Source organism: Malaya genurostris, chromosome 1 (assembly GCF_030247185.1).
Source record: "Malaya genurostris strain Urasoe2022 chromosome 1, Malgen_1.1, whole genome shotgun sequence".
NCBI classification, from domain to species: Eukaryota; Metazoa; Arthropoda; class Insecta; order Diptera; family Culicidae; genus Malaya; species Malaya genurostris.
Window position 1 is genome coordinate 148,622,561 of NC_080570.1, and position 15,175 is coordinate 148,637,735.

At 37.1% G+C, this 15,175-nt stretch overlaps 1 protein-coding gene across 7 annotated transcripts in view; it reads right to left on the reverse strand.

Annotated features, from left to right (window-relative positions):
* LOC131426170 (uncharacterized) overlaps positions 1-6,952 on the reverse strand; it is a 50,413-nt gene extending 43,461 nt beyond the window's left edge. For 3 of the 7 annotated variants that reach the window (XM_058588669.1, XM_058588670.1, XM_058588664.1), the window contains exon 1: positions 6,296-6,952. The gene's annotated coding sequence lies outside the window, so the exon portion shown is untranslated. The other 4 variants (XM_058588666.1, XM_058588665.1, XM_058588667.1 and 1 more) reach the window with 4 other exon arrangements.
* Positions 6,953-15,175: the final 8,223 nt, after the last annotated feature.

Consider the following 15,175-nt stretch of genomic DNA (forward strand, 5'->3'; position numbering starts at 1 on the left):
CATCAGCTTACTCTCTGCCCTATCCAAGCTGTTTGAAAAGTCAATACAAAGGCGAATTCTTGCTTTCGCAGATGAACAGGATATATTTCTGGAAGAACAGTTTGGGTTCCGGAAAGGAAGATCCACCATCCACCAACTCACAAGAGTTAACAACGTCATCCAGCAAAACAAATCAGTGTCCAAAACGACTGCCATGGCAATATTGGATATTGAAAAGGCATTCGATAATGTGTGGCACGATGGACTGGTGTTCAAACTGCATCGGTATAATTTTCCCATGTATCTTATTAAAATTATCAAAAATTATCTTGCAGATAGAGCATTCCAGGTTTCCCTGAATAATGCACTTTCAGAAAGATTTACTATTCCTGCTGGTGTACCCCAGGGAAGTATCCTAGGTCCCATTCTATACAACATTTTCACATCAGACATCCCACCTCTTCCGGGTGGTGGTGTTCTGTCACAATTTGCTGATGATACTGCCATTCTTTACAAAGGTCGTGTCATTAATGCTCTGAAGAATAAACTACAGACAGGTCTGGACGCTTTAACGGAATATTTTACAAGCTGGAAAATTGTGATCAATGCAGCAAAAACTCAGGTCATCTTGTTTCCACATTCAAGATCTCCAAAACTTGTTCCATCAGACGAATGCAGAATACGATTCGGTGATGAGGTCATTCAATGGTCCGATGAAGTTATCTATCTAGGACTCACCTTTGACAGACATCTGATATTCAGGTCACATGTTGATAAAATCGTTCAAAAATGCAGCATACTCATTAGGTCTCTGTATCCGCTGATTTGTAGAACATCTAAACTATGCCTGAAGAATCAGATGGCTGTCTATAAACAAATCATCTACCCCGCAATTGAATACGCAGTCCCTGTTTGGCGGGGCTGTGCACGAACACACAAACTTAGGCTCCAGCGCATTCAAAGTAAGATCTTAAAGATGATTCTAAATCTACCCCCTTGGACAAGGACTAGTGAAGTACATGAGATGGCCTCCCTGGATATACTAGAACAAAAATTCGAACAATACTGCACGAAATTTGAAGAGAGGTGCTCAATCTCTGAAATACAAATAATTCAAAATTTGTACGTATTAGGTTAGGGATAGTTATAAGTAGGTAGATATTTTATTAATAATTAAAATAAATATTATGATTAAACATTAGTATGTAAAACAAGAGTAACTAAAACACCTAATGTTAATAACGAATCGTATGAACAACAAAGATGAAAGGCCAAAGGGTCAAAACACTTGTACTGTAAAATGTTGATGTAATACACAAAAATAAGATTAATAAACAGATATTTATGCAAAAAAAAAAAATTTATGCGTGTAATTCTTCAATTGGACAAGAAAGGTTCGTGTCTTGTTTGTGGTCGTATGTTGATGAAAAGTAGTGCTAGTTTAAACTTTTTGCCAAATTTTATGCCTGGTTCAAGTTAAACTACTGCATTTAAATTGCTATATTCAGATGTGTCAAAAACGAAGCGTAACGAATAAAGGAGAACACAATTATATTGAAACCAATTTTAGTCGGAGGATTGTAGCTGTTATTTTTAACTCAGTAATCTTCAATTTGAAACCAAATACCGATAATGGAATAATGGTTCGATTCGGTCCGCCCCAAAACTGTAAAAATGCAACACTCGGTGAATAAAACGAAACCATTTACCCTAGTGTAAACAATGCCGACCTAGTCCAAGATTCTCACATAACATTAATGACGATACACGATCGCATGGGAAAAAAGTGCTTCATCATAACATAATAACCGCAATAGTGGACTTAACCGGCTGGCCCCTGGGCACAGCACTCGGACTGTGCGGGGCATGCAGGCAAATCGGTAGAAGAAAAAAAAACCGCCATCCACTTCCATCCGCTCTCGACGTCCGATGGAATTTCACAGCGCAACACACAGACAGACCACATGTTTCCAAACACTAAAAGCGATCTCCGATGAGCGGAGATGATGGCGGTACAGTGCGCGGTAATGTTTTTTTTGTTGTTATTGAAAACGTATACTTCGGGTGAGAATGTTGGCCAGAGTGACACCTGTGCGAAAGGTGCTTGGGAATTGAAGAGAACTGGCAGCATTAGTCATAGACGGGGCCGCCGCCGTGATTTGGGTTTGAAGTACTCTTTTTCGTGGTTTTAGAAACTTCGGAGATAGATTCAAACAGTGCCACGACATAGTTGGTCGTTACGTTGGTCAGGAAAAACTGGATGTACCGTTATTGAGTAGATGTCATATGTTAAAGTTTCAGTCAAGCTAGATAACCGGATAATTTTAGTTATATATGTCGGAAGTTTACTGTACCACATTGAATCGGATGATACTGATACTAAAGGTACTGACTAGCTGTGGTTAATCGAGATTAGGGACTAGAAAAAAGCAACGCTTTTCTTTGTAAACTATATAGCATTTCATTGCATGGACAAAAATTAAAAAAAATTTGGAGAAAAACTAGTTTAGAGTGTAATGTTTACATCAGCAAAATTTCTTCACATTCTATCTGTCAAGTGACTATCGAGATGGCTTCCAAGAAAGAAGAAGTCTTACAGGTGGATCCCGAAACAGTTAGGAATCGCCAATTCGACCGAACGCAAGGGACTCGAGAGACTACTTGGAGCGCATTCCAAACCTTTCAATTTGGGACGTGATCTTAAACGTCGATTCTCGGTTTGGTTCATTCAGCCGAATACGACAATTTTAATAAATATTTTGCGAAGTATTCATGTCGTTTTCGCTTGAGAACATTGAAACTAACCCAGGCAGTTTCATCAAACAATCACTTTTCACGAAACAGTGTTGGGTTCGCACATAGCAACGGGGGTTTAAGCAAACCTTATATAAAAACCAGGTTCGAAACTGACTCGATTTCCAGTCGAACAACGTTGAAACTAGGTTCGAAACTAGCTTCAAACAAACGGTTTGACAGCAGTTAGCGTTGGAACTGGGTTAGGTTTGGGATCAAGCGAAAACCACATCAGTGTTACTTCGAAAATCTAGCATTCAGATCCGTTGAGTAAAATTTATTGAAATAATACGTAAACATAGTTTAATGTGTATTGTTTACACTCTGTGAGTTGATTTCGTCACGGGAACCACAGTTTCCGAAATGGCGACGGAATAACAGTTCGTTGGGGGAAAAAAATTTGCACGGAGATAAAGTTGGGAATAGCGAATTCCACAATGTCATAAAACGATCCGAAGAACGCCTGACAGTATAACGCAAATTATGCCGAAAGATTTGGAAGGAAAAAAAAGCCTTGGTATTACATTCCTGTAGTGGAATTTGACCTTCTGTTTCAACAGACTTCGCAGCCGATTCAGAGTGTACAGAACCATTGCATGGCTGGTGCTACGATTCTACTGACACTACGAATCCTTCCAGGTCGGAGCTCGAACATACGACATCTGGTTTGTAAGACCAGTGCCTTATGCATTGAACCGCCAACCCGGGCGCACCTTCTAAATTAACCTAACGTAGTGAAAAATGTAGAAGGATCAGCTGTAATTTTGATAACATTTTTCGTTTTAGAAAGACGATTCCATAGTAAGAATATCACAAATTATACTCACGACTTTGAGACTTTCTCTCAAAGTGAAAAAATGTATTTTTTTCGTGAATTTGCGTCATTTGCGAAAGTCTACGAAAAATTAATTTTTGTGATCCATCGTCATTTTGGAATAAATCAGTTTTGTTGTATCAAGAAAGTGTACAGGCATTCTGAAAATGAATCATGAAAGACATTAATATTTTCACCGTTTTCGGATTGTGCAATTTACTTGATTTCAATAAATGCGACGGCGGCCATGAAATTTTCCTTTTCCAAATTATACCTAACCAATGTTCCTCAACAAATGAGCCATAAATCAGCTCACTTTCAAAGGACGGTGAAACTCACATTGACAGTAAATGGAGAAAAACATCGATTCATTTCTCGAATTTGGTTTCAATTACTATTTGATAATTATCGTATACTCTTCGATCAAAATTGTATGAGCTGGTTTATTACGTATGAAAATTATTCCACTTTTTTTACATCCACTGAATAAAACAACAAAATAAAAGTTTCGCAAATAGCTTCGAGCAGGATTGAAAAAGTCTGTAAACTCGAAAAACAAAGTCAGCGGGCTCAAGCTATCTATAAAGAATGGAGAACGAAATTGATTTAGCGGACAGAATAACAAGGCGTAGGTTATAAAAGTAATTTTTGCAAATGTCTGCGAAAATCTTGATTTACAGAAGTCTGCAACAAAAACATGTCTGCAGCTTATTTTAGAAAATTACAGATTTGCAGACAAATCTGAAGAACTGGCATCTCTGTTTAAAACCAATAAATTTTCTATATGGAAGAATCTGTTATCTAGTTTAGTGAAATAAATAAATTGACAACAATTCTTTGACAGGGATGTGTTGGCAGGGTTGGCACATATACAGATTAATCTGCATTTTACAGACTTTTCAGATACATTTATGACCAAGATTCTGTATATGCAGATTACAAATTTTTGGCAAAAAATACAGATTTGTACAGATTTTTGATAGCGTGGATTAAAAATTGAATAAAAAGTTCAAGTTAAAATATATTAAATAATGGTATTGATTAGTTTTTCAAAATGAAAACATTATCCTGATTGTGTGTTAATTCTAAAAAGAGAATAAAACTAAATATAAAAGAGTATGTTAAGGACAGTAAACACAGATTCTATCTGCTAATAATTATAAGATTTGTTTATGCTTACTTTTATTTACAACTAGTGTAGCGTAATTGCTTATGCTTTCAAAAATTGCTATAAACAACTTCCAGCGTTTTTTCAACTACAAAATCATGAAATTCAGACTAAGAAAAGTTTTGGTTTCTTTAAATTTGGGTTCTAAAGACTTTTCCATTCCGTTGTGCTTCGATTTCTATATACAGATTTTCAATACAGGTTTTTGAGCTCTCGATACAGATTTACAGATTTTTCTTCTTAAAAATGCAGATTTAAATGTGGCAAACCTGCTGACGAGTCTAAGGCTGTGAACCATTTCACGGTTAATTTTACTTTTGGTTAAAATCTGACACTCGAGCGGTTAATTTGATGTTGTCAAAAATAACCCTGCTCGAGAGCATGGTTATTTTTGACAGATCGATGGTTATTGTCCAACACTGAAAAAAATCTTGCAATGAAAATTCTAATATAATTTCTTTAGTTGAAATTATTTTCAGTGGAAAATAAACCCAGATAATTTTCCGTCCGTCAAATTTTGAAATGAGCTGCAGTTTTATTTAAATTTAACTGATCGAAACAAAATAACCGCACAAGTGTCAGATTTCAACCAAAAGATAAAATTAACCGCGAAATGGTTCACAGCCTAAGACGAAACGTAAAGATAGTGATATTGGTTATCTCCAATTTTCCGTCAGTCAGGTGGGTAAGAAAACACAATTTTTGATTATGAAATAAATATATCTCAGATTCAAGTGGACATTTTAAGTAGTTCTTGCTTTCCAATTTCTTTTTTTTTGCCTTCCCATTGATCTATCGTCACATCACTTGAGGCAGAGGGTTCAAAGTGATATCCGGGTAGAAGATTGGAGCTACGAGTTTTGAATGAAACGCATTTTTGATCATGATTAATTTTCTCATGATCTGAATAATTTTGTTCATAGAATGATGAACAATTATCATGATTTCATGGCAAGTTAAAATGATTGGCTCAACGATTTTTAAATCATGACAGCAGTAACGGTTTTTTCCGTTGCGGTAAAAAGACAGTTCAGATCAATTTTAAGAAAACAAAGTAGGCGAGAAGTGGCTACTTTGTGACAAAGTCTCCTTGTCCAGAAAGTTTCATTTCAACCTGAAAGAGGCCAACTTCGAATACGATGTGGCACGAAATTCGTCAGCTGCGATACTGAAACAAGTACCTAGACTTGAGTTTCTTGAATATTAAGGTAAGAATTATCTGAAAAGCAGCGATAATAAAGCTGTCAACTTCTATGACTGTTCCTCAATTCCACGGTGAATCAACACCATTCGCACGTACATATGACACCAACGGTAGCTTCCCGTAGGCATAAATCGCTTATTCTGCATCACAAAGCCTCACATCCCGTCCCGCAAACTTACTCCCTGTACGTTCCCCACATGCTCCTTTATGCAAACGAGCCCTTCCGGTAATCGGACCTAAGCGAATGATGAGTGTTATTAAAAGCTTTGCTTATATAATTTCTTCCGACCGACCGGACCAGCAGCCAGCCAACGGTTTCAGGCCCTCCGATAATTACAAACTGCGCACGAGTTCGTATTTAAATACAAGCGAGATTTCATCGGATGCGGAGAGTCCGCAAATTTCGCACGATCGAATCTTCCCAGCACATCACGTTGCAGCACTTGCGCAGGTCAATCGGAACAACGGGCCCACAAAATCACGCGCACTTTGGCATGCACCTCTTTTCCATCAACGGTCATAAAGTTTTTTCTCCCATGGTCATTCCGTGTCATTTGTACGCACATTCCACGGCGCAAAGTTTGTTTTACCGGAGGCACTTCGGTGGCTCTTTTTTTTTAACTGCACTTTACTTGAAAACAAAAAAATTTCTTCTCTTTTTTTCTGTACTTTTGAGCGCACAACCACTTTCGGCGGGAATCGCCTATTAGCACATTTAAAACGGGCTTCGACCTCCACTCGCAATCCGAGCGCGGTCCGTCGATTGTTGCACGATTTCACCCCGCCCGAACGGGTGACACTTTCTCATTTTCAGTCGCAGAAAAGTTTTATCACCTCTTCGTTCACCACTGACGTTCGAGCAATACGACTATTCCAACGAAAAATCCCAAACAAACACGAAGGGTTTCGACAGCACAAAGTTTCGACGTTCGACGAGCGATCCGCTGAAAAAGTGGTCTTGCCGTCTCGAACATGTGTACAAAACTGAAGCAAGGTGTACACAAAACATCAAATAGCCAATTTCCATCGGCAAGCAGCGGAGTATTTTTTTTTTTATTATTATTTTTTTTGCTGCGATGGCATCCATCCATCCATTCATCCGCCGTTCCATGCCTCTGCCATTCCGACGTTTCAAAATGTTCTCGTTTGAGTAGGGGGCTCACCATACTGCACACAATGGCCACTGCTCCTATGGTTCCCCGGTTCGGTGAGTTTCGGGGCTTGAATACCATACCAGGGTACTCTCAGCCGTTTGCTTCCCGCTTTCTGCTGAATGCTTTTTCTGGCTACTGCTGTTGCTGCTGCAGCTGAGTGCTGCCTCCGGCTCAGCTCAGTTAGGTTACCTACCTGTTGACTCCGGCCTCTGCCACCACCACCACCATCACCGTCGTTGTCGGAGGAAGAAACGAACGATTCGCACGGCACCGAAAGCGACGAACTGCGGCCAGTTGGTCTGTTTGCAGATTCATTTTGCGTATTATGCGGGTACTTTAAATATTTTTACTGTTTATTTGGAGAAAATAGTCGCTGCTGGGTCATGCATGCGTAACCTCAGGCAGAGGTCGGTTGAGGAAAAAGGGAAAAAAGTGCCCGGGAAATTTAAAATTCCGAAGGCTTCAACTTTAGACTTCGATCAATACGGGGCTATGTTTCCCTCGAAGGTAAAAGATAAAATCTGTGTTTTATAAATGTTGTAAATCAAGTTTCGATTTCACGCTGGCATGATATCTTTTAATTAATTTATCATTATTTTTTTTTGAGGTTGGAACAAATGTGATCACGTCAACTCACCGGAAATTTGCGCTTCGATTAAGTCGAAATCTAATCAATTCCATGTTTTTGATCTCTTATCAAAATATAAATAATTAACAAAAAAAAACCTTCGAATGAAATATCTCGATCGTACACTACTATGATGATTTGTAGATAGCAAGTAAATAACTTCCACTGTAATTTTATAATTATTAAATCATAAAATCCTAGCTTCAATACAAGAAAATAACACATCGGTCAATAAGTCCCCAGTCTGACAGACAGACTCGTTCAATAGAACCATTATTCAGATGCCAGCTGTCCAGACTTAATCATATTCGGTTTATTAGTGTCTTAGTTATTGTGCTTTCTCATGCCACTCATACCCTCATATATACTACTCAAAAAGTTCCCGGAATCACCAACGTGTGGCGCTCTCAGTCACCCGATTAGATTTTTCTTTTAGGTTGCCACATCTGTCATTGATATGCTATCAAATGTTCAGCTTTATACCTGGCCATTTGTAAAAGTTACGCTGTATTGAGTACATCTGCGATTGTGCGTGTCCTCGATTTCACGTTAAAAACGGTTTCAATGGTACGACGACATTACAGATGTTAGAAGAGTGTTTCGCAACGATACTCTGAAGAAAACAGTCGTTTATCAGTTTAATCCGAACGTTCCAAAAGTGACCGCGAGTCTGTGAATGATGATGAGAGAAGCGGTAGGCCATCGACATCGACGGACGGACGAAAAATCAAAGAATGGATGACCGTAGACCACAAATTGACTATTAGAAGTATTATTCGGGCGTTCCGAGACGTTTGCGTGAAGCAATTCGCCGAAAAAGACCAGCTTTGTGGGAAATCAACTCCTGGATCTTGCACCACGATAACGCACCGTCACACACAATGCCATCGTTTGGCTAAAAACGAAACGAATACCATTCAGCAACCACCGAATTCACCTGATTTGGCTCCCTGCAACTTTTTTCCTATTCGGTCGACTCAAGAAACCGCTCCGTGGAACGCGTTGTTTTAGCACCCGAGATGAGATTATGGAAAAATTGCAGATGGCTCTGATTGGCATACCGAAAACTGAATATGAAAAATGTTTCGAGGATTGGATTGGAGCGCTGGCATAAGTGTGTTACAGTTGATGGGGAGTAATTTGAAGGGGACAATATCGATTTTAAAGAATAATCTTGTATTTTTAATTTTCTTAATGAATTCCGGGAACTGATCAAGGTAGTAATAATGTGATAATTCTTCGCAATAATTTTCGTTGCTTCTTGAAAAAAAAAACCGAAAAAGTTTGTTTCTGCATCAACTAGTGCAGCCCACAAAACGAAACAGTTTCACTTTTTCCGGTGCTTCTGGAAACGGAAACCGGGAACCAGGATAGCCGAAATTGGTTTATTAGGCCTGCTACTGACAATGACTACCGATTGACACAGTTTTGAACACAGTTTAGACAAGTTTTTTCCGTTCCGTATAAAATTTGTAAACGAAAATGACTAAGTAGTTTGAACCTCAAGTGCCGGAACCGGAAGTCCGATTTAAATAAAATTCAGGAATTTTGTACAGGACTACAAGACCTTCCATTTGAATCTACAACGAATCAAGTGAAATCCTGCGCCCGTGTTACGTTTGCATATGAAATTCAAGCTAAACAGGATCCTAGTTTTTTATCAGCTGCATGAAACATGTCTCGTGATGCACGATATTACTGCACTACTGGATTTACAATTTTATACATTTCGTGAAGCAATTCCGATGCATGTCGCTTCAAATAAAATTCAATCTATTGAAATTCTCGTAAAGTGGGTATCTTGATTTTGGTTTCTTCAACGCGGTTGAAAACTCGTGCTAGTGTGTGCTCGGTGCCGACCATGAGATCCTTCAATTGAACCCAAGTTTGTAGAAATCGATCCAGGCTTAGCTGAGAAATTTGAAGTTTAAAAATGAACTTTTCACAGTTATCACTCCGTAATTCCAGAACCAGAATAGTGCACGTAATGCTTCGTAACAGCTATAACACACTAAAAAGTAACGCTTCGTAACACCTATAGCTCATATAAAAGTAACGCTTCGAAACACCACAATTTACAAAAAAGTAACGCAAGTAGCGCTTCGTAGCTTCTGTAACTTACAAAAAAAGTAACACATTTATCGCTTCGTAACATCTTTAACCCTCAGGGTACGGACTATAAAAAAGTTACGTTCAGTACGGACAGGGTTAGCCTAACCCGGCGACTTTGATTGGGTGTATATCGAGCTGTACTTTGTCAATTTGAATAATTTTTTTTTTATTTTATGTGAAATTGTCTCAAAAATATAATAGAGTTGTCAGATTAATCATTTAACTGATTGAAAAAAAATTATAATGAAAAATGTGAACGGGTCTTGAATTTTTTTTGTAAAAAACGTTTTTTTTTCAAATTGCTGTAACTTTTTGAAAAAAAAAATTAACATTGTATAACTCGCATTTGGAAGGTAAAAAGTAGTTCTTACAAATGTCCATAACGGTTTTTTGATTTATTCCAAAAACTATATTTTTTTTGAAAAATGAAAATACGCGTTTTTTTCGAGTTAGCGAAAAAACGTTGTTTCGTTGATTTATGATGATAAAGGTTAAAATTAATTACTTTGAGCGTAAAAAAATTGTTTCTCAGATATTGTTGAGTAGTATCATATAAATAAATACCAAACATAATTGTTAAAGGCGAATATTTATTATTAAAAAGTTACACAAGTCATGTTACATAATATTGCCGCCCTCGCAGCACAGTTTCGCTACGTGCTCTTTACACATCGCCTTATGACATCGACGCGTTGCCATGTTTTTAATGCGTGATCTTTAACAAAAAATTACAAGAAACAAAATTTAATGAGTTATAATTCACTACGAGCAGCAAAGATTTCGATATAAGACGTACGTTCAAGTGATTGAGATCTACTACAATACTTCGCTTACACCATGTACAACGCGTTATTTTGAGGTTAGAATCTACAAAATTAAGTAAAGAGTACGTATTCTTACTTACCTTTTTATTCCTCAGCGGCAAACAGACGAAAATTAAAACTTAATTTTTTGGAAAATTTTGGATTTTGTAACGTTCGATACGGACTGGGTGTACCACACCCGAGCACAATGTTTATATGTGTCTAGCTCGGACACAAAGCGGAGACTGACTCTGCCGCTTGGGCCTCTAATAGTGTGTACCTATAAGTTTTTTCCCCCTCTGGTCCGGACCCCCCTCGCCGACTTCTCTTCGTATGGCGTTTCTTTCAAATTTCGCTCGGGTTACGGTAACCCAGTCCGTACCCTGAGGGTTAACTCCCAGAAAAGTAACCCTTCGTAACCTCTATAGCTTACACAAAAAGTAATGCATGTAACGCTTCGTAACACCTATAATTCACATAAAAATAAATCCATGTAACGCTACTTAACGCCTATAACTTTCTAAAAAGTAACGCATGAAATGCTTCGTAACGCCTATAACTTAATAAAAAGTAATGCATGTAACGCTTCGTAACACCTATAACTTACAAATAAGTAACGCATGTAACTTACTAAAACGTAACAATTGTAACGTTTCGTAACGCTCGTAACATACAAAAAAGTAACGCTTCGTAACGCCTATAACATACAAAAAAGTAGCACTTCGTAACGTCTATAACTTACGAAAAAATAACGCATGTAACGTTTAGTAACACCTTTAACTTACAAAAAAGTAACGCATGTAACGCTACTTAACGCCTATAACTTTCTAAAAAGTGTAACGCCTATAACTTATTAAAAATTAATGCATGTAACGCTTCGTAACACCTATAATTTACAAACAAGTAACGCATGGACTTTCTAAAACGTAACAATTGTAACGTTTCGTAACGCTCGTAACATACAAAAAAGTAACGCTTCGTAACGTCTATAACATACAAAAAAGTAACGCTTCGTAACGCCTGTAATTTACTAAAAAGTAATGCATGTAATTCTTCGCAATGCCTATAACTTTTTAAAAAATAACGTATGTAACGCTTAGTAACACGTTTCACTTACAAAAAAGCAACGCATGTAACGCTACTTAACGCTTATAACTTTCTAAAAAGTAACGCATGTAATGCTTCGTAACGCCTATAACTTATTAAAAAGTAATGCACCTATAACTTACAAATAAGTAACGCATGTAAATTACTAAAACGTAACAATTGTAACGTTTCGTAACGCTCGTAACATACAAAAAGTAACGCTTCGTAACGCCTATAACATACAAAAAAGTAACGCTTTGTAACGTCTATAACTTACGAAAAAATAACGCATGTAACGCTTAACACCTTTAACTTACAAAAAACTAACGCATGTAACGCTACTTAACGCCTATAACTTTCTAAAAAGTAACGCATGTAATGCTTCGTAACGCCTATAACTTATTAAAAAGTAATGCATGTAACGCTTCGTAACACCTATAACTTATAAATAAGTAACGCATGTAACTTACTAAAACGTAACAATTGTAACGTTTCGTAATGCTCGTAACATTAAAAAAAGTAACGCTTCGTAACGCCTATAACATACAAAAAATGTAACGCTTCGTAACGTCTGTAACTTACGAAAAGTAACGCATATAACGCTTAGTAACACCTTTAACTTACAAAAAAGTAACGCATGTAACGCTTCGTAGCGTCTATAACTTACAAAAAAGGAACACATGTAACAATTCGTAACACTTTTAGCACACAAAGAGTAACGCTTCGATTCACCTACAACTCAAACAAGTAACGTATGTAACGCTTCGTAGCACCTATAGCAGATCAAAAAGTACAGCATGTAACGCTTCGTAATATCTTCAACACACAAAAAAGTAACACTTCGTAAAATCTATATAACGCTCACAAAAAATAGCATGTAATGATTCTTAACATCTTTAACACATAAAAAAGTAACGCTTCGTAACACCTATAGCCCACAAAAAAGTAGCATATGTAACGCTTCGTAACATCTTTAACACAGCAAAATGTAAAACATGAAACTCTTCGTAACACCTATAACTAACAAAATAATGGGTGGGTAATGGAAGAGACATCACTGGATGATGTGACTACGAATAAAACTGACGCTTCAGCGGTCTCTGAGAAAATCGGGTGCACTTTTTTTCATTTGTTCACATTTTACCCCGTTACTCTTGAACCGGAAATTCGATCCGGAAACCTATTCGACCAACAGACCTTTCATTTGAACCTAAGTTTGTGAAAATCGGTCCAGCCATCTCCGAGAAAATCGAGTTCACACACACAGACATTTTGCGTACTCGACGAACTGAATCGAATGGTATATGACACTTGGTCCTCCGGGCCTCGGTACGAAAGTCGATTTTTACAATCGCCCTTATTCTAAATAACGACGTATTGGTTTTTTTCGATCGAATAAGATTCGGTCGAATCCTAGCTACCTTTGATTTTGCTAGAGGAATACGAATGAAATACGATCGAAAATACGATATGTCGTTATTCAGAATAAAGGTGAATAATGGCATAGCCTTTCTATATGAGAACAGCAAAAATCTTGTTTCAATATTATTCAGTTCATTTATAAAATTATGCATAGTTAGAATCTGTAAGGAGAAGTAATTTTGTGCGCTCCATTTTGGGCACTTAATGTTCCCTTAACGCTCGTTCTAACCAAACATTTTGGAAAGTTAGATATTCACCATTAAGTTCTACCCATTCTTGTACTGAGTAAATTTTAAAAATGCACCCCATAGTGAAGTAAGACGTATTCGCTTCAAAATTAACGCATGTACCATCTAACGAAACAGGTAGTAATCGGATGGAGCAATATCAAAGGAGTATGATGAGTATAGCAGTACTCTCCATTTTAGCGATCCCAAGTAAGGATTTGCACATATCATGCCACCGAAACAACGACTTAGAGGCAGGCAGAGAGATAGTCTCCTCTAGAACAAACTTTTATGACGATTGGACGTCTTCTGCGCGGGGTTCATACATAAATTCTTAACCAATTAATAACTAGGTAATTGGGGACAGTCCTCCCTGTTTTTGTTATGATATATTTTCAAATAAGGCAATGTAACAATCAAGATACACAATCGGGCTATTTTTCAAGTGAAACAATTAACAAAAATATATCGCGACTCGCTCTGAATGCGTAGTAAATATGTTAACTGATGTTTACAAATATGTTATGACAGTGTGCGTGCGTCAACATGGAACTGAAAGAAGCTAGGAAGATTGATTAAACAGATATAACAAAAAAAAACAGTCTAATTGGAAGTTATATGTTGTCACCGAAAGAAGCTTGTAGGAAAACAAAGGAAAAAGTTGACATGCGGTGTTGCCAAAAATGGCATTGTTACGCCCAAACGAAAGAAATGGAAATAGAATTATATGCATATAAGAAACAAAACTTCTCAATTATGGATGTGATTGCGGCATATCGTACGATAGGCCGTTTTGAAAGTTACAAAGAATAAGGCTCATTAATCGAATTTTAAGCATATTGCACATAATTTCGTCTACGATAATATATCGATGATTGTTCCCGTGAAAGCTATAAAGCTAGTAAAGGAACAAAGGAACAGGAAGGAAGTGTCAAAAATCCCTGGATCTATTTTATGTTAAAAACTAAAAAGACTGCCAAATAATTGCACTGGTGTCTGGAGAACGCAATAAAATTGCCCGATTTCAGAAAGATTGCACACATGGCGAATTAAACCAATAAGGCAGAATAAACGAGGCAAAATTGTCGATTTGCCAGTGAAATTTGGAGTGGAGAGTTCGATGTTCCACAACGTGGATATAATTTTCTCCGAATTTGCATTCCTGGATCTGAATTCTAGTCTTGAATTCTGAAACTGGAATCAGGAACTAGACTGGCAACTATGCTGTCAATTTTTTCCTGCGTCAGAAACATTCACGATTACGATTTAACGTCGGTTATTTTTACGGCAGAAAATTTGACTCTGACATTTTTATAATCAAATTGTAAAAAAATTGACCGAAAAGTTTGAGTCAGAAAATTTTACCTCAGAATATATTACGTTCAATATTTTTACGTCCGAACATTTTCCTTAAGGAAATATTACATCGGAGATTTTTACTTCACAAAATTTTACAACCGAAATTTTCACGTCCGAAATTTTCAAGTCAGAAAAGTAGACTTGAATTTGACTTCAGAAAGTTTTACAACTGAATTTTGACAACCGAAAATTTTATTAGAAAGTTTTATAGCTGAATTTGGACAACCTCAGACAATATAACGCTCGAAACTTTTGCATCAGATTATTTTAGTTCGAAAAATATTAATTCCGAAATTTTGACGAAATTTTAATGGTACCCATATTAGCTCAAGTTTTATAGCTGAATTTGGACAACCTCAGACAATATAACGCTCGAAACTTTTGCATCAGATTATTTTAGTTCAAAAAATATTAATTCCGAAATTG